Consider the following 26,128-nt stretch of genomic DNA (forward strand, 5'->3'; position numbering starts at 1 on the left):
GCATTTGTGGCTAACTGTAGATGATCATGTATGAGGTGACGTCATGTAGCTTTAATGGGTGTGTCAGTGAAAATTTATATATGCAATTGTTACTTCTAAAACAAAAGGGGCAAATGTAGACTTCTGATTTGGGGAAAACAGTCCAAAGCAGAACTTCTGAAGTTTGTATTGGTAGGAATTAACAAATATTTTAGTTTGTTGTGATTTCTTTGTAACCCAAAATCAAGAACGTATGAAAAGCTCAGTTAAAGATGGCATACAAAAAAAATCCACAGTTGAACAAAAAGATCTTTGGAGATTAAAATAATAAAGAAAGGCAATTTGGCCCATCAAACCTCATCCCTCCACTATCCTAAATTACCCTCTTACTGCTTATATACACATGTTAATTATCCAGGATTTGCGATTTGGCAAAAATTGAAATTCCCCAGTTGTCTTGATATTGTGGTTGAATGACTCCATTTATACAATGGATGGATTTAGGAGCAGTTGCATGTCTGCATTGACTCAAACGTTGCAATGTCATTATCAACGTGGCTAGGAGTTTCCTCCATGTTGACTGATGCTGTTCTAGAGGGGTGGTGAAAGTGCATAGCTGGCCTATATGGAGAGCCTGAGAGCTCAGCAGCCAGAAGTCAGAATCAAGATGTTCATCATGACACAATTGCTGGTGGCGGCATTTGTTTAGCTTTGTTGTATTAGCTGTCAGTCACCTAACAGGACCCCAATCCAAAGAGAGCTTTGGTAACATTGATGTTGAATTGTTTGCACAGCATGGTAGTCTCTGCTGTGCTTGCCCTAAAAAAAGAAGTTCATAGATCACCTGAGAGCTCTCAGCTTCTTCCTTGAACGGAGGCCCAACCAATCCTCATCCACCACTACCCTCCTCCACCTGGGTAAACTTGTTCTCACATTGAACAACTTCACTCACTTCTTCCAAATGAAAGTTGTTGCTGTGAGGACCCATATTGGGTTCTAGTTGTGCCTACCTTTTCATGGGATATGTGGAGTATTCTTTGTTCCAGTCCTACTTGGGTCCCCTCCCTCACCTTTTACTGGTACATTGATGACTTATCTGTGCCGTTCATTGCACACCCCGAACTTGAAAATTTCATCAACGGCGCAGTGGCTAGCACTGCAGCCTCACAGCTCCAGCGACCCGGGTTCGATTCTGGGTGCTGTCTGTGCGGAGTTTGCAAGTTCTCCCTGTGACCGCGTGGGTTTCCTCCGGGTGCTCCGGTTTCCTCCCACATGCCAAAGACTTGCGGGTTGATAGGTAAATTGGCCATTGTAAAAAGTGCCCCTAGTGTAGGTAGGTGGTAGGAAAATTGAGGGAAGGTGAGGATGTGAGGGGGGAAATGGGATTAATGTAGGATTAGTATAAATGGGTGGTTGATGGTCGGTGCAGACTCATTGGGCTGAAGGGCCTGTTTCGTTTCTGTATCTCGCAATGACTCTATAACTTTGCTTCCAATTTCCACCCTTCCTTTGCTTTCATGTTGTCTTTCTCTGACTCCTCCCTTCCCTACCTCGATTTCTCTCTCTGCAAATCTGGGGTTAGGCTTTTAACCAATATTAACTGTAAGCCCACTGACCCCAAAGCTACATTGACTACACTTCTTCCCAACCCACTTCCTGTAAGGACTGTCTTCCATTCTGCCAGTTTCTCCATCTCCTTTGCATTGTTCGGATGATGCCACCTTCCATACCAGTGCATCCGTTATGTCTTTTTCCTCAACCGAGGATTTCGCTCTGTTGTGGTTGACAGTGCCCTTGACTGTGTTTACTCCATTTCTTGCTCCCTTCCTCTCCCTTCCAGAACTTGGATAGGATAATGATCATAACATGGTATAATTTCACATTCAGTTTGAAGGTGAGAAGTTTGGGTCTGAAACTAGCATCTTAAATTAAATAAAGGAAATTACAAGGGTATGAAGACAGAATTAGATAACGTGAACTAGGAAATAAGTTATAAGTTAAGGCAATAGAGAAGCAGTGGCAGACATTTAAGGAGATATCTCATAACTCTCAACAAAGATATATTCCATTGAGAAAGACTTTGAGAAGGATGCACCATCCGTGACTAACCAAGGAAGTTAAGGATGGTATCAAGTTGAAAGAAAGGCTGCAAAAGATTAGTGGTAGGCCAGAAGATTGGGAAAATTTTAGAAACCAGCAAAAGATGACTTTTAAAAAATCGAGGGAGAAATTAAGAGTATGCGAGTAAACTAGCAAGAAATATAAAAACTAACAGTAAAAGCTTCTACAAATCTATAAAAAGGAAGAGAGTAGCTAAAAGTACGTGTTGGACCCTCAGAGGATGAGACTGGAGAATTAATGGTGGGAAACAGGAAATGGCAGAGACTTTGAACAAGTATTTTCTAGCTGTCTTCAACGTAGAAGGCACAAGAAGTATCCAAAGAATAGCAGAAAATCAAGAGGCAAAAGGGAGGGTGGAACTTAAAAACAATCACCAGAGAAAAAGTACTAGGAAAACTAATGGGACTAATTTGTTGGACAAATTTATTAGCGTTCTTTGAGGATGTAACAAGCAGAGTCCATGGGGGCAGGCAGGAAAGTGGAGTTAAGATCACAGTCAGATCAGCTATGATCTTATTGTTTGGTGCAGCAGCCTCGAGGGGCTGAATGATCTACTCCTGCTCCTATCTTTTTCATTCCTATGTTCTCACCTTCCGCGCCACCAGCCACCACGTGCAATGGATTATCCTGCACCATTTTCGCCACCTTCAGTGTAATGCAACCACCAAACATGTCTTTCCCTCCCCTTCAGCATTCCGAAGGGACTGTTGCCTCCACGACACCCTGATCCACTCTGAAATCGCCCCCAACATCCTCTCCCCATCTCATGGCAGCTTCTCATGAAAGTGCAGATGATATAACACCTGTCCTTTTTTTTTAAAACCACCTCCCTTCCCACTGTCCAGGGCCCTGCACACTCCTTGCAAGTGAAATAGTGATTTAGTTGTACTTTCAAATTAGTATACTGTATTTGGTGCTCACACTGCAGTCTCTTCCACATTGGGGAGGTCAAACACAAATTGGGTGACTACTTTGTGGAACATTTCTGAGTATGCAAGCCTGACCCCGAGTTTACATTTGCCTGTCATTTTAATTTTTTGCTCCACTCCCACACTAACCTCTCTGTTGTCAGCCTCCTACACTGTTCCAGTGAAGCTCAATGTAAGCTTGAAGAATGGCATCTTACCTTTAGATTATGCACTTTACAGCCTTCTGGACTTGACATGGCATTCAACAATTTCAGCCCCTAAATTTTTTTGGATGCAGTTTTTGGTGATGATTCTGCTATCTTCATTTATACCGCCTTTAGACCCATCTTTTGTTCCTTCACTTGTCCCATTACCATCTCCTTTTGCTTTGCACCATTGTCCCTTTTGTAACGTAATCTCTCCTGCCTTCCTCCCTTTCATGGACCTTCCCTTTTGTTCTTCCCCTACCCTTTTCTCTCCGTACTTGCTTAAAATCTGTTAAATCTCTAACTTTTTCCAGTTCCGATGAAAGATCATCAACTTGAACAGTTGATTCTATTTCTGTCTCTGAGTTTAATATAAACTCCCCTTTATATGCTTTGAGAAGAAAGAACTTGCAATTATTCAACTCTTTTCATGATCCTGTGTGTCCCAAAGTACTTCACAGTCAATACTTATGAGGTATGAGGGTTTGTGTTTTTTTGGAACTATCCTGTGGTTGTCGAACATAGATTCCCACTTCTAATTCTGGGTTTACTGCATCTTGCTTTATTGTAACCTCTATCGTGACCTTACCTGTCTGCCACTGTGATTGAAAGATACTGGGGTATTGAGGAGCAATATCAATAACTAGCATTTATATACCACTTTAATGTCGCAAAATGTCCCAAGGTGCTTAACAAGAGCCTTATCAATAAAAATTTGACACTGAGCCACAGAAAGAGATATCAGGATAACATGACCAAAAGCTTGGTGAAAGAGATTTTAAGGGGTATCTTAAAGGAGAAAATAGAGGTAAAATGGCAGAGAGGTTTAGGGAGAGAATTCCAGAACTTGGGGCCAAAGTAGCTGCTAATCCATCCCATATCTAGCAGATAAGGTATTAATTCAGACTCGGGAGAAATATCCAGAAAGTTATCTGCTATGAGTATACATAGGATCTTGTCCTTCAGCAGTTGGTCATGTCTCAACCAAATTTAACGGGACAGGCCATTGTGTGGAATTTTGTCATGTTTTATTATAATTTAAACCTACTGATAAATTAACTAAACAAAAAAATTAGCACGATGCAGCTTGGGGCAAGGTGCCTCGGAAGCACCTCCGTGAAAGGCTGGAGAATAATAATTCGGCTTGTGCAGGGCTGATGAAGCACTGTGCCCTGGGGACTCTAAATTGGTTCATACATTTCTTTGGAATTCTGAGGAACGTTTTGATTTAGTTTTTGGAAGAAGATTGTGTTGAAAAATGAAAGGACACTGCCACCTTGTGGTTACAAATTGTTGAGAAGGAAAATAGGGAATGTCGATTTCTCGAAAGGATGGGTTCGGGCACAGTCAAGGTGTATTCCCTTGAAGGGAAAAAGTAGGGAAAATAAATCCAGAGCTCCCTGGATGACAAAAGAGATAGAAATAAAGAAGAAAAAATGTGCTTACGACAGCTGTTAGATAGATAATACAATGGAGAACCAGGCTGATTAAAGAAGCTTCAGAGGGGAAGAGAAACAGGCTCTTCGGCCCAACATACCTGCGCTGACATCAAGCACCCGTCCAAACTAATCCCATGTTCCCGCACTTGCCCGTAGCCTTGTATGCTATGGCGTTTCAAGTGCTCATCTCGATACTTCTTAAATGTTGTGAGTGTTCCTGCCTCTACCACCCCTTCAGGCAGTGTGTTCCAGATTCCAGCCATCCTCTGGGTGAAAAAATCTTTCCTCAACTCCCCTCTAAACCTCCTGCACCTTACCTTAAATCTATGCCCCCTGGTTATTGACCACTCCGCTAAGGGAAAAAGTGTCTTCCTATCTATCCTATCAATGCCCCTCATAATTTTGTATACCTCAATCAGGTCCCCCCTCAGCCTTCTCTGCTCTAAGGAAAACAACCCTAGCCGATCCAGTCTCTCTTCATAACTGAAATGCTCCAGCCCAGGCAACATCCTGGTGAATCTCCTCTGCACCCTCTCCAGTGCAATCACATCCTTCCTATAGTGTGGTGACCAGAACTGTACACAGTACTCCAGCTGTGGCCTAACTAGTGTTTTATACATCTCCATCATAACCTACCTGCTCTTATATTCTATGCCTCAACTAATAAAGGCAAGTATCCCATATACCTTCCTAATCACCTTATTCACCTGTGCTGCTGGCTTCAGTGATCTATGGACAAGCACCCCAAGGTCCTTCTGACCCTCTGTACTCCCTAGAGTCCTACCATCCATTGTATATTCCATTGCCTTGTTAGTCCTCTCAAAATGCATCACCTCACACTTGTCAGGATTGATGGGCCGAAGGGCCTGTTTCTGTGCTGTATAACTCTATGACTCTAAACTCCATCTGCCACAGCTCCGCCCATCTTACCAGCCCATCTATGTCGTCCTGTAATCTAAGGCTTTCCTCCACAATACCACCAATTTTCGTGTTGTCTGCGAACTTACTGATCATATCTCCTCTATTCATGTCTAAAGTATTAATGTTCACTACAAACAGTAAGGGTCCCAGCACCAATCCCTGCAGTACCCCACTGGTCACAGGCCTCCATTTACAAAAACAACCCTTGACCATCACCCTCTGCCTCCTTCCACTAAACCAATTTTGAATCCAATTTGCCAAATTACCCTGGATCCCACGGGCTGTTACCTTCTTAAGGTCCCGCATGGGAGATTGGTTATCAAAAGCCTTACTGAAGTCTGTAGACGACATCAACTGCTTTACCCTCATCTACACATCTCGTCACCTTCTTGAAAAATTCAGTCAAATTTGTGAGACACGTTCTTCCCCTGACATAGCCTTGCTGACTATCCCTGATTAATCCCTGCCTCTCCAAGTGGAGATTAATCCTGTCTCTGAGTTTTTTCCAATAATTTCCCTACCACCGATGTTGGATTCACTGGCCTATAATTGCCTGGTTTATCCCTGCTACCCTTCTTGAATAATGGTACCACATTCGCTGTCCTCCAATCCTCTGGTACCTCTCCTGTGGCTAGAGAGGATTTGAAAATTTGTGTCCGAGCCCCTGCTATCTCCTCCCTTGCCTCACATAACAGCCTGGGATACATCTCATCTGGGCCTGGGGATTTATCCACCTTTTAAGCCTTCTAATACAGCTAATAGTTCCTCCTTTTCAATGCTAATTTGATCAAGTATATCACAATCCTCCTCCCTGATCACGACACTTACATCGTCCCTCTCCATAGTGAACACAGATGAAAAGTAATAATTTAAACCTCACCTATGTCCTCCGGCTCCACACACACATTGCCTCTTTGATCCCTAATGGGCCCCACTTTTTCCCTGGTTATCCTCTTGCCCTTAACATACTTATAAAACGCCTTAGGATTTTACTTTATCTTGTCTGCCAGAGTGCAGGAAAGATTCATGAGAATGGTTCCAGGGATGAGGAACTTCAGTTATGAAGATAAATTAGAGAAGTTGGGACTGTTTTCCTTGGAGAAGAGAAGGCTGAGAGGAGATTTGATAGATGCATTCAAAATCATGAGGGGTCTGGACAGAGTGGATAGGGAAAAACTGTTCCCACTCATGAAAAAATGGAGAACGAGAGAGCACAGATTTAACGTATTTGGTAAGAGAAGCAAAAGTGACACGAGGAAAAACTTTTTCGTGCAGCAAGTTTAAGGTCTGGAATGCGCTGCCTGAGAACATGGTGGAGGCAGGTTCAATTGAAGCATTCAAAAGGGAATTAGACAGTTATATGAAAAGGAAGAATGTGCAGGGTTATGGGGAGAAGGCAGGGGATTGGAACTGAGTGAATTGCTCTTTCAGAGAGCCAGTGCGGACGCAATGGGCCGAATGGCCGTCTTCTGCACTGTAACGATTCTGTGTTCTGTGACCTGTGCTTGAGTTGTTGGGTAAATGCAGCCTGAAATCATTCTGTGTATCCTCTGTACTCAGCATGAATTTGTCTGACCTTCTTTTGAAGAGCGGGCAATAGCAGAAGCCACAGATCAAGCAGACTGATCTGATCTAAAACCTTTAAAGACTTTTAAGTTGGAGACTGAAGAGTGTGTCTGGTATGAGAATTCGCAGAGGATAGGCACACAGTTGGCAGTGTTTTTTTGTCCAATTTTATATTTGTGAGTATCCTAAAGAAACGGTAATGGATTTGTCATGGGTAAACTTAGGTATGCTAATGTAAAAGTGTGTTGCTCATAATGTGTTGCTATGCATTTTATTTAGGGTTTTCATGCTTACATCAGGATATGTAATAAAACTAAATCTCAATTTTGTTTGGACTTGGCATGTCCATCTGAAACCAGATAATATGTTTTTAGGACAATCAATATTGAGTTGGAATTTTAATTTTTCTTTTTAACTTTATATCTCCCCCTCCAACCACATGTGAGTGAGCTGATGGAGTGGCATTGGATATGCTGGTTTGTAGTAAGGTGGCAGCATTGAGCTTTTGTTAATACATCTGGCATCTGGTCTGTGTTCTCTGATATTGAAACCAACCATAATATCTATTACTTTGCCTAGAAGGATGAACAATTTTGTGGGTACTCTGTTGTGGTGGCCGCAGACATCACTCCATTATAGATATTCAGGGAGGAGTTTGCTATTACGTATTCAGTTTGCTATGAAAGTTGTTCTATCTGAACGATGCATCTAGTCTCAAAGAATGAAACCAGCTTCAGCTCAGTTGGAGTAATATTTTTATGGATGAAGCGTCTTTATTGAAATTATGTATAAACTGCTGTAGAAGCTTTTTTTTTAAACATTGTCCTTCTGGGGGTCATCAGAACCACAAAGATATATATAAACTTTGGCTTCCCTCTTGAAACTGTCTGAGATGATTTATCATCAGGTTTAGATGATCTTTTTATTCAAATTTCTACTTGCTTCAGGAGTTGAAATCAGCCTGACTTGACATTCTTTGCAATTTCAAAATCTGCGCAATGCTAATCCTACGTTTATCCATTTTTAAACGAGTGGCTGTTAGTTAATTGTTTACTTGGCACTCTTCGTCCACCTGTCTTTCTCCCCCCACCCCCACCCCACCCCACCCACCCCACACCAAATCCAACAACAGCTTTCCATGCGTCACTCATCACTCTCCAGTCAAAAGGTGTTAAGGCAATTTATCACCAGGCTTTCATAAATATTATTTTATTAGGTGCACGAAAGGGCATAGAGCTGTCAGGTGATTTGGCTATTGTCGCTTTAGATCGATGTGCTGCTGATGCTAACTTTGTCAGCAGGTGACGCTATTGCCTAGTTTTCCGCGCATGAATAGTAGAACATTACACTCTAGAATTGGCCTTCATAGCCACTCCAGGTGCTGCTTCACAAACCACTGACCACCTCAAGGCGCTTATCCATTGTCTCTCGAGATAAGGAGGCCAAAGAAAGGAAACAAGCTTAAGCTAACAAGACAAAGTTGTTTTGTCAGAAGAATTTTGATGGATTGGATCAGAGATAAGCACCGACATGTTACACAAAAACATCTGATAAAATTATTGACTCAGCCACCGACATGGGGGCAATTAATCTGTATATGACATGTATAGCCCACCTAATGCCATCAAAACATAGTCTGATTTAAAATACATTTCTCCCTATAAATAAACAAAACATACAAATATCAATGGAGAACAGCACCACTGTATTAGCGAGCTAGTAAGCAAAATAGTATGCAATGCCAATGCAAATTACTTTTGTTGACAGAATAGAGCTAGCTACACCACGTCATGTGGTGGTAGATGGACCTTATTAGATAACCTCTGTGGAATCACACTGTGTCAGGAGTGCAGATTCATATAATAAACTGTGAAACTCTTGTTCCAGAAGGTCATCACACCCATAGGATAGGGTCTTCTGATTTGGTCAGTGGTCAGGGATTGGAGGATGTGACCGCGAGTAAGGCAGGTAAGGGGTTTGAGAAGGCAGAAGTGGAGGAGCTTTAGCCCTTGCAATTGTCCAACAGGTTTGAGGTTCTTTCAGTTTGTAAGGATGAGAGCAAGGACTGCGGGGTGAATGAGTGAACTGACCATGGCACTGTGGTACAGAAAGCCATTCAATCTGGGGGAGTAAATAGGAATATAGTGCTAGTAGGAGATAGTATAGTTAGGGGATAGACACAGTTCTCTGCACCCGAGAGTGAGAGTCCAGAACACTGTGTTGCCTGCTTGGTGCCAGGGTTCAGGACATCTGCTCAGGGCTGGAGAGGAAATTGCACTGGGAGGGGGCAGATCCAGTTGTCGTAGTTCATGACATAGATGGGACTAGGAAAGAGCTTCTGCACAGGGAGTATGAGCAGCTAGGGGCTAAATTAAAAAGCTGAACCTCAAAAGTAATAATCACTGGATTATTACCTTAGCCGCGAGCAAATTGGCGTAGGGTAAATAAGATTAGAGAGTTAAATGCATGGCTCAGAGATTGGTGTGGGAGAAATGGGTTTCGATTCATGGGATACTGGCACCAATATTGGGGAAAGTGGGAACTGTACTGTGGAGGTAGAGGGTTCACTTGAAGGGAAATTAAGAAATCCAAAGAGGAAGGCTGAGACATCGGCACAGTATAGCGTTGTGGGTTACGACAAGCAGAATGGCACTAGAAGGAACAGAGACTTTAACAAAAATTGTAAATCATCAAATAAGGTAATTGCAGCGAATAGAAGTTTAAAAAAAAAGAAATTGAAGGTTCTTTATCTGCGCGAAGCATCCGCAATAAGTTAGATGAACTAGTGGCACAAATAGAGGCAAATGATTTTAATCTAATCTCCATTACAGAGACATGCTTACAAGGTGATCAAGGTTGGGAAATAAATATTCCAGGGTACACAATATTTCGGAAAGACAGACAGAATGGCAAAGGAGGAGGGGTAGCCTTGATAATGAAAGATGACATAAAGACATGAGTGAGAAAGGATCTGGCCTTAGAAGAACATGAAATAGGATCAGTTTGGGTGGAAGTTAGGAATAGCAAGAATCAGAAAACACTGGCGGGAGTAGTTTATAGGTCCCTAACAGTATTTATACTGTTGGACAGAGCATTAAACAAGAAATTATTGGAGCTTGTAACAAAGGCAATGTAATAATTGTGGGGGACTTCAATCTTCATATAGACTGGGACAATGAAATTGGCAAAAGTGGTTTAGAAAATGAGTTTGGAGAATGGTTTCAGGACACTTTCTTGGAGCAATACATTATGGAACCAACTAGGGATAAAATTGTCTTAGATCTAGTATTGTGTAATGAAGCAGGGTTAATTAGTAATGTCATAGTAAAAGATCCACTGGGAAATAATACCATTGAATTCCATGTTAAGTTTGAAAATGATATACTCCAATCACAAACAAGAATCTTAAACTTAAACAAAGCCAATTGGGTAGGTATGAGGGAAGAACTGGGTAAGGTCAATTGGGTAAATAGACTGAAAGGTATGGTGGTAAAGGAACTGTGGGAAACCTTTAAAGAAACAATTCAAAATGTTCAACAAAAATACATTGCATTGGAAAAGAAAAACTCAGCAAGAAAGACCGATCTGTGACTCATTCAGTACTAGATTAAAAGAGGTTAACAATGTTGCAAAAAACAGTAGCAAGTCTGAAGATTGGGAGTGTTTTAGAAATGAGCAAAGGGCCACCAAAAAGTTGATAAAGTGAAAAATAGAATATGAGAGTAAACTAGCCAGTCATATAAAAAACAAAGATTATAAGAGCTTTTATAGGTATATAGAAAGGAAGAGAGTAGCTAATGTAAATGTTGATCTCTCAGAAGCAGAGACAGAAGAAATTAGCGCGGGGAATGATGAAATGGCATTGAACAAATATTTTGTGTCTGTCTTCACAGTAGAAGACACAAGTTTCATATCAGAAATAGACACTAACCTAGGGGCTAAAAAGAGTGAGGAAATTAAGGAAATTAATATCAGCAGAGAAAAAGGGATTAAAATCTGACATCCCCAGAACCTGATTGCCTATACCCGAGGGTTCTAAAAGAAATAGCTGCAGAGATGGTGGATGCAACAGTTATAATTTTCCAAAATTCCTTAGATTCGGGAACAGTCCCATCAGATTGTAAAGTTGGCAAATGCTGTACCGCTTTTCATGAAAGGAGGGAGAGAGAAAACAAGGAACTACAGGCCAGTTCGCCTATCATCAGCCATTGGGAAAATGCTGGAATCTATTAAGGAAGTCTTAACAATGCACTTAAAAAAGCACAGTATGTTTGGAACTAGTCAACATGGTTTTACTAAAAGGATATCCTGTTTGACAAGCTTATCTGAATTTTTTGAGGATGTAACTAGTAGGGTAGATAAAGGGGAACCAGTAGATGCACTTTAGTGATCATTCACTGCACTGCCTCCAATGCAAGTATATCCTTTCTTAAATGTGGAGACCAAAACTGCACACAGTATTCCAGATGTGGTCTCATCAAAACCCTGTATAATTGTAGCAAAGCTTCTTTATTCCTGTACTCCAATTCCCTTGCAAAAAAGGCCAACATGCCATTTGCCTTCCTAATTGCTTACTGTAGATGCTGTAGGGAACCAGTAGATGCACTACACCTGGATTTCCAAAAGGCATTCGATAAGGTGCCACACAACATTAGTAGGCAAGATAAGGGCTCATGGAGTTGGGGGGGATATGTTAGTATGAATGGAGGATTGGTTAACAGACAGAAAAAGTGGATTATAAATGGGGCATTTTCAATTTGGCAGGCAGTGAATACTGGAGTGGCACAAGGATCAGTACTGGGGCCTCAGCTACTTTCAATCTATATTAATGACTTAAATGAAGAGACAGAAAGTAATGTATCTAAGTTTGCTGATGATGTAAAGGTAGAACATAGAACATAGAACATAGAAACAGTACAGCACAGTACAGGCCCTTCAGCCCACGATGTTGTGCCGAACCTTTAACCTACTCTAAGATCAAACTAACTACCTACCCTTCATTCTACTATCATCCATGTACCTATCCAAGAGTCGCTTAAATGCCCCTAATGTATCTGCTTCTACTACCACCGCTGGCAGCGCATTCCACGCACCCACCACTCTCTGTGTAAAGAACCTACCTCTGACATCTCCCCGAAACCTTCCTCCAATCACCTTAAAATTATGCCCCCTGGTGATAGCCCTTTCCACCCTGGGAAAAAGTCTCTGACTATCCACTCTATCTATGCCTCTCATCATCTTGTACCCCTCTATCAAGTCACCTCTCATCCTTCTTCGCTCCAATGAGAAAAGCCCTAGCTCCCTCAATCTTTCTTCGTAGGACATGCCCTCCAGTCCAGGCAGCATCCTGCTAAATCTCCTCTGCACCCTCTGTAAAGCTTCCACATCCTTCCTATAATGAGGTGACCAGAACTGAACACAATATTCCAAGTGTGGTCGAACCAGGGCCTTATAGAGCTGCAGCATAACCTCGCGGCTCTAAAACTCAATCCCCCTGTTAATGAAAGCCAACACCCCATACGCCTTCTTAACAACCCTATCAACTTGGGTGGCAACTTTGAGCGATCTATGGACATGGACCCCAAGATCCCTCTGTTCCTCCACACTACCAAGAATCCTGTCTTTAAGCCTGTATTCCGCATTCAAATTCTACCTTCCAAAATGAATCACTTCACACTTTTCCAGGTTGAACTCCATCTGCCACTTCTCAGCCCAGCTCTGCATCCTGTCAATGTCCCGTTGCAACCTACAACAGCCTTCCACACTATCCACAACTCCAGCAACCTTCGTGTCATCGGCAAACTTGCTAACCCAGCCTTCCACTTCCTCATCCAAGTCATTTATAAAAATCACAAAGAGCAGAGGTCCCAGAACAGATCCTTGTGGAACACCACTGGTCACCAAGCTCCATGCTGAATACTTTCCATCTACTACCACCCTCTGACTTCTATGGGCCAGCCAATTTTGCATCCAGACAGCCAACTTTCCCTGAATCCCATGCCTCCTTACTTTCTGAATGAGCCTACCATGAGGAACCTTATCAAACGCCTTGCTAAAATCCATATACACCACATCCACTGCTCTTCCTTCATCAATGTGTTTTGTCACATCTTCAAAGAATTCAATAAGGCTTGTGAGGCATGACCTGCCCCTCACAAAGCCATGCTGACTGTCTCTAATCAAACCATGCTTTTCCAAATAATCATAAATCCTGTCTCTCAGAATCCTCTCCAATAATTTGCCCACTATCGACGTAAGACTGACTGGTCTATAATTCCCAGGGTTATCCCTATTCCCTTTCTTGAACAAGGGAACAACATTTGCCACCCTCCAATCATCCGGTACTACTCCAGTGGACAGTGAAGATGCAAAGATCATCGCTAAAGGCGCGGCAATCTCTTCCCTCGCTTCCCGTAATATCCTTGGGTATATCCCGTCTGGCCCCGGGGACTTATCTGTCCTCATATCATTCAAAATTTCCAGCACATCCTCCCTCTTAACCTCAACCTGTTCGAGCATATCAGCCTGTTCCACGCTGTCCTCACAAACGACCAGGTCCCTCTCACTAGTAAATACTGAAGCAAAGTATTCATTTAGGACCTCCCCTACCTCCTCCGCCTCCAACCACAAGTTCCCTCCACTATCCCTGATTGGCCCTACCCTCACTGTGGCCATCCTCTTGTTCCTCACGTAAGTGTAGAACGCCTTGGGATTTTCCTTAATCCTACCCGCCAAGACTTTTTCATGTCCCCTTCTAGCTCTCCTAAGTCCATTCTTCAGTTCCTTCCTGGCTACCTTGTAACCCTCTGGAGCCCTGTCTGATCCTTGCTTCCTCAACCTTAAGTAAGCTTCCTTCTTCCTCTTGACTAGCTGTTCCACATCTCTTGTCATCCAAGGTTTCTTCACCCTACCATCCCTTCCCTGCCTCATCGGGACAAACCTATCCAGCAGTCACAGCAAGTGCTCCCTAAACAACCTCCACATTTCTGTCGTGCATTTCCCTGAGAACATCTGTTCCCAATTTATGCTCCCCAGTTCCTGCCTAATAGCATTGTAATTCCCCCTTCCCCAATTAAATATTTTCCCATCCCGTCTGCTCCTGTCCCTCTCCATGACTATAGTAAAGGTCAGGGAGTTGTGATCAGTTGTGGAAAGGTAAGCTGTGGGGAGGACACAGAGAGGCTGCAAAGAAATAGAGACAAGTTAAGTGAGTGGCAGCAAGATGGCAGATGGAGTATCATGTAGGGAAGTGTGAAGTTATGCACTTTGGTCGTAAGAATAGAAAAGCAGAATTTTTTTTACAAGGTGTGCAACTTGTAACTGCTAATATTCAAAGAGATTTAGATGTGCTTGTACAAGAAACGCAGAAAGTTAGCATGCAGGTACAGTAAGCAATTAGGAAGGCAAATGGCATGTTGGCCTTTTTTGCAAGGGAATTGGAGTACAGGAATAAAGAAGCTTTGCTACAATTATACAGGGTTTTGATGAGACCACATCTGGAATACTGTGTGCAGTTTTGGTCTCCACATTTAAGAAAGGATATACTTGCATTGGAGGCAGTGCAGTGAATGATCACTAAATTGGTCCCTGGGATAAGGGGGTCGTCCTGTGATGAGAGGCTGAGTAAACTGGGCCTGTGTTCTCTGGACTTTAGAAGAATGAGAGGCAATGTCATTGAAACGTACAAGATTCTGAAGGGGCTGGATCGGGTAGACACTGAGAGATAGTTTCCGCTGGTCAGGGAATCTAAAACACGGGACACAGTCTCAGGATAAGGGGCCGATCATTTAGGACTGAAATGAGAAATTATTTCACTCAAAGGGTTGTGAATCTTTGGAATTCTCTACCCCAGAGGGTTGTGGATGCTTCATCGTTAAATATATTTAAGGCTGGGATCAACAGACTTTTGGTCTCTCAGGGAATCGAGCAGTATGGGGAGTGGGAGGGAAAGTGGAGTTGAAGCCTATGATCAGCCATGATCGTATTGAATGGCGGAGCAGGCTCGATGGGCCATATGGTCTACTCCTGCTCCTGTTTCTTGCATTCTTGTTCTTGAGGAGAGGATTGTCATTGTGCTTATTGAGGTGAGGCAGTAGAAAAATCAGCAATAGGAAGATGGACCATTTCCCACACTGCTATTGTTACAAGACAATTTAACCCCTGATGATCAATGTTTGTGCAATATCTCCATCCGCTTGTAGTATGTGTCTGAGGACAGGGCAGCCAACAAAAGGGCAGTGATCTCAAAATCAGGATAATTTTATAGGATGGAGTAGATAGTACTTCAGAAGAGTCATGTAAAACAGAAAAACAAAGTGGGACAGGAAGGGACAAAAAGATTAACAGTTGGTGAACAAGACTAATTTATTACAAAAACAAGAAATGCTGGATTCACTCAGCAGGTCTGGCAGCATCTGTAGAAAGAGAAGCAGAGTTAACGTTTCGGGTCAGTGACCCTTCTTCGGAACTGACAAATATTAGAAAAGTCACAGATTATAATCATTTTTAAGCTGTTAAACTAGATCCTGGATTCTAAAAATATGGAAACGACAGTATCTCTCATGGACAAATGTCATTTACTCACCAAAGCTAGTGAAAAATTAGATAAACATAATTACAAATAACGTGCGCCCTCTAACTCCTCCAATAAAGCGGTTCTCTGAAATTCACTTGTGTCTATTTTTCAGTCGATCATTGTCAATTCCGATTCCGCTCTGACAAGATAATTATTAACAAAAAGCTTTTTGACAAAAGTTGAGCGGTTGTTATTGCATGTACTATTCAGTTACAAAATGTTTAGTCACTATCTGTAAGATTTTACTCCAGACTAACCAATTTATGTAATGTAATTATTTGATACAACTTTCAAATGTCATTGGCCACTCAGGTTATCTGCCGTCAGACTGGATAGTAAATGATGCACATTGCAGATACTGATCTTTAACATACTTGGAAAACTTTACCATTAATCAAATTCACAACCAAAAAAAAGTTAATGACTGTTTCTAACATGGTCATTGAAACATAATACATGTTTACAATGTCTTCCCCAACAGTTTTTAAAACTGCAAATGCAGCATGATTTTGTTCAGGAATCATAGCCTGTTCTTCATAGATAAAGGTTTATTTAAGCGATCCATTTCATTATATTTACTAATTATTGCATATGGGTCAGCAGCATTCGGTTTATTTTTGCCAATATTATTCAGCCCCATTACACCGTACTTTTGTATTCATGAAGAACTTACAGTGATGACTTCTGCAGATTCCTTGGATTTTCTTGCTTCTCCTCTCTCCCTGCCCCCGCCCTCCTCACTGTTGCTGAGAGTGGGAACAGCAGACAGATTTTGGACATATCTGTGGTTTTCTGGCATGCTTTCAAAAAAAGAGCAGAATCTGCCGGAAACTCCCGAAGCTGCCTGAAGTTTGGAAACTGCTGTTCCTGTTGTGAATGAATGTTGATGACCGTTAAATAAAGGTCTGAGTTTAGTTTCACAGCTGATTTGGAATTTCTGACAGTGCAATTTTTTTTTAAAGCTGGTCTGGTCAGAAAGAAGAAGCCATTGGGAAATTTCTCATCCCTGAAATTACCAGTGACAGATCTTAATTTTTTTTACCACAGACACTGGTGTCTGTGTATGGACATGTTGATGACCTCTGAATTGGATGCTCATCATTTCTGTCAGATACATCAAACTGATGCACATTCTAGGGGTCCGGTCCATCTTACTATTTAATAATGATTTTCATCTACAGCGGTAACAACAACTTGTATTTACATAGCGTCTTTAACATAATCAAACTTCCCAAGGTGCTTGTGTAACATTAGATCATATAAATTTTCGTGCTTTTTCGGAAAAGAAAGTTCAGAATTCTTGTAACTCTTTGATTTCTGCCTTCCAAAATGGCCTTTTGTTATGGGTCTCCTGAAATACAAATTTTTTTTCATTATCTGCTTTAATATATTCATGGCCCTTTCTGCCCATCTCTGTTAGTGCTGTGCTACAACTGGCTTTCCATGGATACATGGGCATGACTCTTGTTCTGTGGTAAAAATACTTGAATTCTCAATCTCTCATTTATATCCTGACAAAATTTAAACTATATGGGAAATTGTCATTGTGAAGCCCCTTGCTACCACTCCATGAGATAAGATATTTGTCAGCTGCAGGACTAGACCATTCAAGTTCCTGCCACATTTAGAATGAACTAATTTGTTATTATAGACTCTGAAAGTAGAATGGAGATGCATTCAGGTTATTAAAAAATGATTTCCATGTCTTAAGTCTAAATTAGGTTTAAAATACTTTAACAAAAGGATTTGAGAAGCAGACACAAATCCCACTTCAATTTGTGATGAATGAATAAATTAGGATAACCTGAGTAGAGCTTACCATAGACCTGCATGCGTACTTCAGAAACATTTGTATGTAAAATATAGATAAAACTTCATAAAGGTATCCTATTAAAATGGTCTATGCATCTTTTTATATATGGAATTCCTGTTTATGGTTAGTGTTTAATGAAAATGTGATCTACTGTTGCAGTAAATATAGATTTACTGGGTCATTGAATGTATTCAAAGCTGAGTTAGATAGATTTTTGTTCAACAAGGGAGTGAAGGGTTATGGGGGTGCTCTCAGGAAAGTGGAATTAAGGCCACAATCAGATCACCCATGATCTTATTGAATGGCGGAGCAGGCTTTAGGGGCTGAATAGCCTACTCTGGTTCTTATTTCTTATGATGTTAGATTTACTGGAATAAATAAAGCACACTGCACCCACAGTATTGACAATGCTGAGAGGTTTTTAACAATTGTCTTGGGGGTAAAATTCTAAATATGAATGTTTGAGCGAAACAGTTTGACTGAAAAGTTCAGTGGTCGACCTTAAGGTGCAAGTTATAGAATGTGAACTTGCACTGGTGTTTGTGCTCAATGGTTTCTGGTATTGTACTGCCAGGAAGAGTGCTACTTTGGTATTGATTCACATGAAAAGTTGCATCCCATAGATGTGAATATGGCAGTATAACTGCTTCTAATCGTCGGCTCCCTGATAATTTGTTCCACTGGCTTATAGTTTTCCGTACTGAGACATCAGAGGATAAAGTTCCACTGATGGCAACCTGACTGCTCAGTAAAACTGCTAATGGGGTGGGGGGAGTGGATAGCATTCTAGTGCAAATGTGTATTGGTGGCACAGTGTGAATGGTACTAAATCAAGAAGTAGTGAACTACCATCTTGCACTTTTGAATCCAGCCACATCAAGTTAGTGATTTAGTCGGGCTGCCAGGTGGAGGTGATTTATTACTCCAGAGTAGTTTACACCTGCAGTTCCTCAAGTGTTGAGTTTCAGTTCTAATCTGCGGTCCTGTGAATCTTGAGTTTGGTGAATCTTAACCTATTTACTAAAAGGGAAAAACACAGAATTTGGCACAAATACATTCTCAGCTCAAAGTCAGCTGATAATGATTTTTTTCCCCATTTCCTATTGTTGGAATAGAGCAGTGGCTCACAAATATTTTTGGATTCATTAAACAGTTTTCAAAATCCATGCTGCATTTGCAGTTTTCAAAAGAGCCCTTTTCCAGAGGTGAAGTGAAAGTGACTGCCCATGACGTAAAGGCAGCGTTTGACCGAGTGTGGCACCAAGGAGCCCCAGAAAAATTGAAGTCAATGCAAATCAAGGGAAAAATCTCCATTGACGAGTCATACCTAGCACAAAGGAAGATGGTTGTAGTTGTTGATCAGGCATCTCAGCCTTAGGGCAGTGTCCTTGGCCCATCTATCTTCAGCTGCTTCATCAGTGACCTTCCTTCTATCGTAAGGTCAGAAGTGGAGATGTTCGCTGATGATTGCAGGCCTCTGATGATCAGTTCAAGAGCTTACTCAGTAGGGTAAGCAATGGGTGGAATGTTAAGAACGAGAAGAAAATGCAAAATGTATTTTCCTAACAAAGTAACTACTGAAACAGTTTGGTAAGACTCAAATTTGTAGAAAATATGTCTCCTGCTACTAACATTGTGTTTGAGTTACCAAGCCAACCACTGCAATGTAAACACTGTCTGCTTCTGCCTGTTAAAGTGAGTCTGCCACTTGGTCATTCCTAATGTGACTTGAATAAACCTAAATTGCACTTTAAAACCTAGGAAAGCTGAATACTCTTTTAATTCTAATTACTTGCTTCTCGAACAGATTCTGGAAAGTGTGTTTATTTATATAATAGTGCCATCGATGTGCAGGAGCTAATGAGTTTCTTCCATTCTATCCTTGAGGGATCAGTTGGATACATTTTAACTGCTGTACAGAGGGAGGCTATTTGGCTTGCAATCTATTTCTTTTTCTTGCGATTTTCTGAAGTGTTATCAGCTTTAGTCTTGCTACTTACCTGCATTGGGGAACTTTGACTGCTCATCTGTCCTTTCAAATGTAGTTTTTGATTAAGTTAAAGCTCTTGGATTTCAAAATAGCTTTTTACCAAAACAAAGCCTTGTACTTCCAGTTGAGAGCCTTACTTTAGCATGGTTCAGCAAGATAAACATTACTGCAGGATCAAACAGTTATCATGCTGGATTCATGAGTGTTGAAGCACAGTCTGGGAATATAAGATCAAAAGGTTAAACTGATGTCATTCTTCATTTTAAGATAATGGGCCTGATTTTGCTGTCTGTGGTGAATGCAGTTTGCTACACTTACACTTGCCTGCCAACCTTTTTGGGGTTTTGCACTGGAATTTACTGTAAATTAGAGAGCCAAAGAGTACAGTGCCCTCTACAGGGGATCTATGACCTATGTGAACAGGGCCAAGAACTGTGTATCTCCCCTAAACAATCAGATTGTGGAATCATTAACGATCAGTGCAGCATCTAAACCAGTAAGTGTTAGTTAGAAGAGAGAACACAATGCAACATTATGTACAGAAAGTGAAACAAACAGAAGGAAAAGGATTTGGATTATGAGAGCAAATAGAAAGGAAAAGTAAAAGAAAGCATTTACATTTTTTTCATGTTTTTTAAAATCTCCAATAATGATTAGATGCTGAAAGAATGGGACTCCATACTTGTAAAAGCTAATTTACAGTTCCAGAAAGATTGTCAGTAATTAAGATGTAACGATGCCATTGAAAGGGTACTTGTGCTGGAATGGGTATGCACTGACTTTTCTGTCAATTTTTAGTTCAAATCTATCGGGTAAATACCACAGCTTCACGCCACTCAATATATTTGAATGGTGAATCTCATGGCATTGCACAGCTTTTGGAGAAGGAGGGCATCTGTGACAGCAACTTCCGGTTTTCTACGTTCCACTGGGCATGTGTGGTCACTGGAAGTTGCTGTCTGATTTACAACAGCAACTTGTTTTTACATAGTGCTTTTAACATAGCAAAAGATGCCAAGGCACTTCACAGGAACGTTATCAAACAAAATTTGACATGAAGCCATGTAAGGAGATAATAGCATAGATGACCAAAATCTAGTTCAAAGAGATAGGTTTTAAAGAGTATCTTAAAGGAGGAAAGCATGGTAGAGATGTTTAGGGAGGGAATTCCAGAGCTTGGGGTCAATCATGGAGTAATTAAAATCAGGAATGCTGAAGACGCCAGAATTGGAGGAGTGCAGATATTTCTGAGGATTGTAGGGCTGGAGGAGATTACAGAAATAGAGAAGGGTGAGGCCATGGAGAGATTTGAAAAAGCGAATTAGAGTAAAATTGAGGTATTGTCGAGTTGGGAGCCACTGTAGGTCAGTGAGCAGGGGTGATGGGTGAATGGGATTTAGCACAAGTTAAGATATGGGCAGAAAACTTTTGGATGACCACGTTTTTGGAGGATATAACATGGGAGGCCGACCAGGAATGCATTGGAATAGTCAAGATTAGAGATAATAAAGGCATGGATGAGGTTTTAGCAGCAGATGAGTGGAGTTGGCTGATGTTACAGACCTGGAAATAGGTGGTCTTAATAATGGTTCAGATATATGGTCAAGATTGGGCGGCACAGTGGCGCAGTGGTTAGCACCGCAGCCTCACAGCTCCAGGGACCCGGGTTCAATTCTGGATACTGCCTGTGCGGAGTTTGCAAGTTCTCCCTGTGACCGCATGGGTTTTCGCCGGGTGTTCCGGTTTCCTCCTACTGCCAAAGACTTGCAGGTGATGGGTAAATTGGCCATTGTAAATTACCCCTAGTGTAGGTAGGTGGTAGGGAACATGGGATTACTTACTGCAGGGTTAGTATAATTGGGTGGTTCTTGGTTGGCACAGACTCGGTGGGCTGAAGGGCCTGTTTCAGTGCTGTATCTCTAAATAAATAAATAAATATCGCTTCAGGGTCAAATGAGACACCAAGGTTGGGAGCAGTCTGGTTCAGCCTCAGATGCTTGTCAAGGACAGTGATTTCCACATAAATAATGCTATCAGCCAGAACATTTATTTCTACCGCAAATTCTGGCCCGATAAAAACATTCATTTCCCCCCCCTTTTCTTAGAGTTAATCAGTTATACAAAATTTGTCAATTTCCAGCCTGCTTATATTTCCTGCACTCATGCACATCAAATCATAATGGATGAAGTGTGACCTATTTTTACTGTCACTGTATTGTTTCAATATTCCCAATTATCTTAAGATTTTTTTTGCCAATTTGTTATGACTGTAAGCGGTCTTGGATTGTAAATGTTCAGGATAGTGTAGCAATTGAACTTGTTCATGCTCAAAATAGATTCAGAGCAGCAGTAATTCATTCACATGAAAAGAAGGGGCATGAGAAAGAAGTCACTGAGGTGGAGACAAGTGGTTCCTTGAAGGGAAGTGGTAGGGGGTGAAGGGGTTGGGAAGAGAGCAAGAGAAACTGCACACTACCTGAAATTGACTTGGGGATATTATTATTCGGGACAAAGAGTACATTAATTTTCTGCCTGCCTGGCCTCTGTAGATAGAGTTGGGCAACAAGTGGAAAAATGGTGAGTTTAAAATTACGATTAAAACAAAAGTCCATGTAAGGATGTCTCTTGCCCTGTCATACCTTTCCTGTTGTGCTGTTGCTCTGGTCGGTTGCATAATATTTGATGCTTAGTTAATCAGCATTGTTCCATTTTATTTACACTCAATGTACACCAATGTGTCACATGTTGAGATATGAGAAAAATATTGAAAATAAATTGCCATCTAACAATTCTGGCGCAGGGAATGGATAATGAACTGTGAATGAATGGAATGCTTTTGACATATCACGTCTCTTCAGTACACCATGTTCACCAGCACTATAGTACTGTCGGTTGCATCATTGCATTAGCTGTATGTCCTGTAAACTATTGAGAATCCAAAAGAATAAACCTACCTGTTACTTTGTTTTGAGATTAAAAATAACACAAATGATGCTGTTGGCCCAGCTGTCCAGAGGTTGTAATTTTCTTTCTCTCAAGGCAAGCACTTTGCACCTGCTGTTTCTCACCTGCACCCCACAGTCTGTCCTCACAAAAGCCAGAATCAGGCACCTGCCTGGTGAATGAATTATTGCTGTTCACAGTATTGGAGTAAATATGAACCCTGCCACATAAAACACAAAACATTTATAAATTGGTAAATCAGACATAATTGCTTAGGATATACAGCACAGGAACAGTCCATTCAGCTCGACTAGTCTGTGGTGATGTTCATACTCCACATATGCCTCCTCCTGTTCTATCAACCTCATTTCCATCTTTCAGCATTCCCTTTTCTCTTGTGTACTGGTCATTTTGAAAGCATCGAGTTATTTTCCTTAACCATGTCCTGTGGAAGCAAGTTCCACTCTTGAGTAAGGAAATTCCTCTTTTTTTGGGATTTATTAGTAACTCGTGCTTATTCTCCCACAAGTGGAAATATTCTCACCGCATCTATGTTCTCCATCCCATTCATAATTTTAAAGACTGGTACGTAATTTATGAATATACTAATTAGTAAGGTCAGGGGACAAGTAGTAGAATGGATAGCTAGCTGGCTGCAAGACAGAAAGCAGAGAGAAGGGGTAAAGGGTACTTTTTGGTAGGAAGTGGGTCCTACAAGGATCAGTGCTGGGATCAGTTGTTCATAATTCACATTAACAAATTAAACTTTGGAATCAAAAACCCAATTTCAAAATTTGCAGATGACACCAAATTAGAGGGGATAGCCAATAATGAGGTCTGCAACAAATGAGAAGAAGTTAATAAACTTGCAGAATGGGTATATGATTGGCAAATGTATTTCAACATAGACAATTGTATTTTTTGGTTAGAAAAATAAGGAGGCACATATTATGTGGAAAATAATCTAAATGATATAGAAGAGCAAAGGGATCTGTTGGTACAAATACACAAATCACTAAAAATTGTGATGCAGATGAATAAGGCCATTTAAAAAAAAACAAAGCACACAGGTTCATTAATAGGAGAGAATTGAAAAGTGGAGAAGTTGTGCTAAACTTGCATCAAACCTTGGTTAAATCATAGTTGGAGTACTTGTGCAGTTCTGGTTGCCATATTACAAAAAAAGTACAGAGGCACTGAAAAGAGTAAAAAAGATTTACAAGAATGTTACCAGAACTGCGAGGTTATACCTAATCAGGAAAGGATGAAGAGGCTGGGACTTCCAGTGCAAAGAGTTGTTTATGACCAAGTGTTGCAGGCTGGCACATTCCAAGGTCCAGGACTACGTGCTGAGCGATGCACTAAAGCTTTGGGCAGCCAACACAAAGGCTCAATGGGAAAAGGCCACTGCGTAAGGCCCTCTCACTATAGTGAACCGAGGGGCTGGAACACCAGTGCAAAACCCCTCGTGCTACATGCACCAGAAGAGTTTTTGCTGTGTAATGCAAATGTACATTGCACATAAAATGGAATGGCAAGAGTTGTGAGGCAACTCATATTCTGGCTCGAAGGAATCTGATTTCTATTGTACTACATAGAACAGTACAGCACAGTACAGGCCCTTCGGCCCACGATGTTGTGCCGAACCTTTAACCTACTCTAAGATCAAACTAACTACCTACCCTTCATTCTACTATCATCCATGTACCTATCCAAGAGTCGCTTAAATGCCCCTAATGTATCTGCTTCTACTACCACCGCTGGCAGCGCATTCCACGCACCCACCACTCTCTGTGTAAAGAACCTACCTCTGACATCTCCCCGAAACCTTCCTCCAATCACCTTAAAATTATGCCCCCTGGTGATAGCCCTTTCCACCCTGGGAAAAAGTCTCTGACTATCCACTCTATCTATGCCTCTCATCATCTTGTACCCCTCTATCAAGTCACCTCTCATCCTTCTTCGCTCCAATGAGAAAAGCCCTAGCTCCCTCAATCTTTCTTCGTAGGACATGCCCTCCAGTCCAGGCAGCATCCTGCTAAATCTTCTCTGCACCCTCTGTAAAGCTTCCACATCCTTCCTATAATGAGGCGACCAGAACTGAACACAATATTCCAAGTGTGGTTGAACCAGGGCCTTATAGAGCTGCAGCATAACCTCACGGCTCTAAAACTCAATCCCCCTGTTAATGAAAGCCAACACCCCATACGCCTTCTTAACAACCCTATCAACGGGTGGCAACTTTGAGCGATCTATGGACATGGACCCCAAGATCCCTCTGTTCCTCCACACTACCAAGAATCCTGTCTTTAAGCCTGTATTCCGCATTCAAATTCTACCTTCCAAAATGAATCACTTCACACTTTTCCAGGTTGAACTCCATCTGCCACTTCTCAGCCCAGCTCTGCATCCTGTCAATGTCCCGTTGCAACCTACAACAGCCTTCCACACTATCCACAACTCCAGCAACCTTCGTGTCATCGGCAAACTTGCTAACCCAGCCTTCCACTTCCTCATCCAAGTCATTTATAAAAATCACAAAGAGCAGAGGTCCCAGAACAGATCCTTGTGGAACACCACTGGTCACCGAGCTCCATGCTGAATACTTTCCATCTACTACCACCCTCTGACTTCTATGGGCCAGCCAATTTTGTATCCAGACAGCCAACTTTCCCTGAATCCCATGCCTCCTTACTTTCTGAATGAGCCTACCATGAGGAACCTTATCAAACGCCTTGCTAAAATCCATATACACCACATCCACTGCTCTTCCTTCATCAATGTGTTTTGTCACATCTTCAAAGAATTCAATAAGGCTTGTGAGGCATGACCTGCCCCTCACAAAGCCATGCTGACTGTCTCTAATCAAACCATGCTTTTCCAAATAATCATAAATCCTGTCTCTCAGAATCCTCTCCAATAATTTGCCCACTATCGACGTAAGACTGACTGGTCTATAATTCCCAGGGTTATCCCTATTCCCTTTCTTGAACAAGGGAACAACATTTGTCACCCTCCAATCATCCGGTACTACTCCAGTGGACAGTACTCTCTGAAATGTGCAATTTGAACTCTTTTGTACTGTTTTGTTAAATATTTTTTGTAAATTTTTATGAATAAAGTATATTGTTGGGAAAAAAAATGAACAGATTGGGTCTGATCTCTTGAAAATAGAAGGCTGAGGGATGACCTAATAGATGCCAGAGAATCATTACATCACAGAAGGAGGCTATTTGGCCTATTGGGTCCATGCAATCTGTGTGCATTTTAAGGAAGTATTTGACAAAGTACCACATAAAAAGTTGGTTAACAAAATTGAGGCTCATGGAATAAGGGAGTCTATGTCAGCTTGGATAAAAAAATTGGCTTAAGGACAGAAAACAGCCTCAAGGTTCTGTGCCGGGACCACTGCTTAAATGACTTGAATTTTGTAATAGAGTAAAATTTCAAAATTTGCCAATGTTACCAAACCTGGAGGGGTGGCACACCATGAGGATGATACCAATCAACTGTACAGTAATCCAGTCAGTCCCATTCCCCTGCTCTATCCTTGTAGTCCTGCAAGTTTATCGCCTTCAAGTGTCCATTTCCTTTTGAAATCATTCATTCTCTCTGCTTCCACCACTTTCATAGGCAGCGAGTTCCAAGTCATTACCATTCACGGTGT

At 41.5% G+C, this 26,128-nt stretch overlaps 1 protein-coding gene across 4 annotated transcripts in view; it reads left to right on the forward strand.

Annotated features, from left to right (window-relative positions):
• The window catches only part of mast2 (microtubule associated serine/threonine kinase 2), a 560,338-nt gene that overhangs the window by 73,440 nt on the left and 460,770 nt on the right, over positions 1–26,128 (forward strand). The window lies entirely within an intron of this gene.

Source organism: Heterodontus francisci, chromosome 8 (genome assembly GCF_036365525.1).
Source record: "Heterodontus francisci isolate sHetFra1 chromosome 8, sHetFra1.hap1, whole genome shotgun sequence".
NCBI lineage: Eukaryota > Metazoa > Chordata > Chondrichthyes > Heterodontiformes > Heterodontidae > Heterodontus > Heterodontus francisci.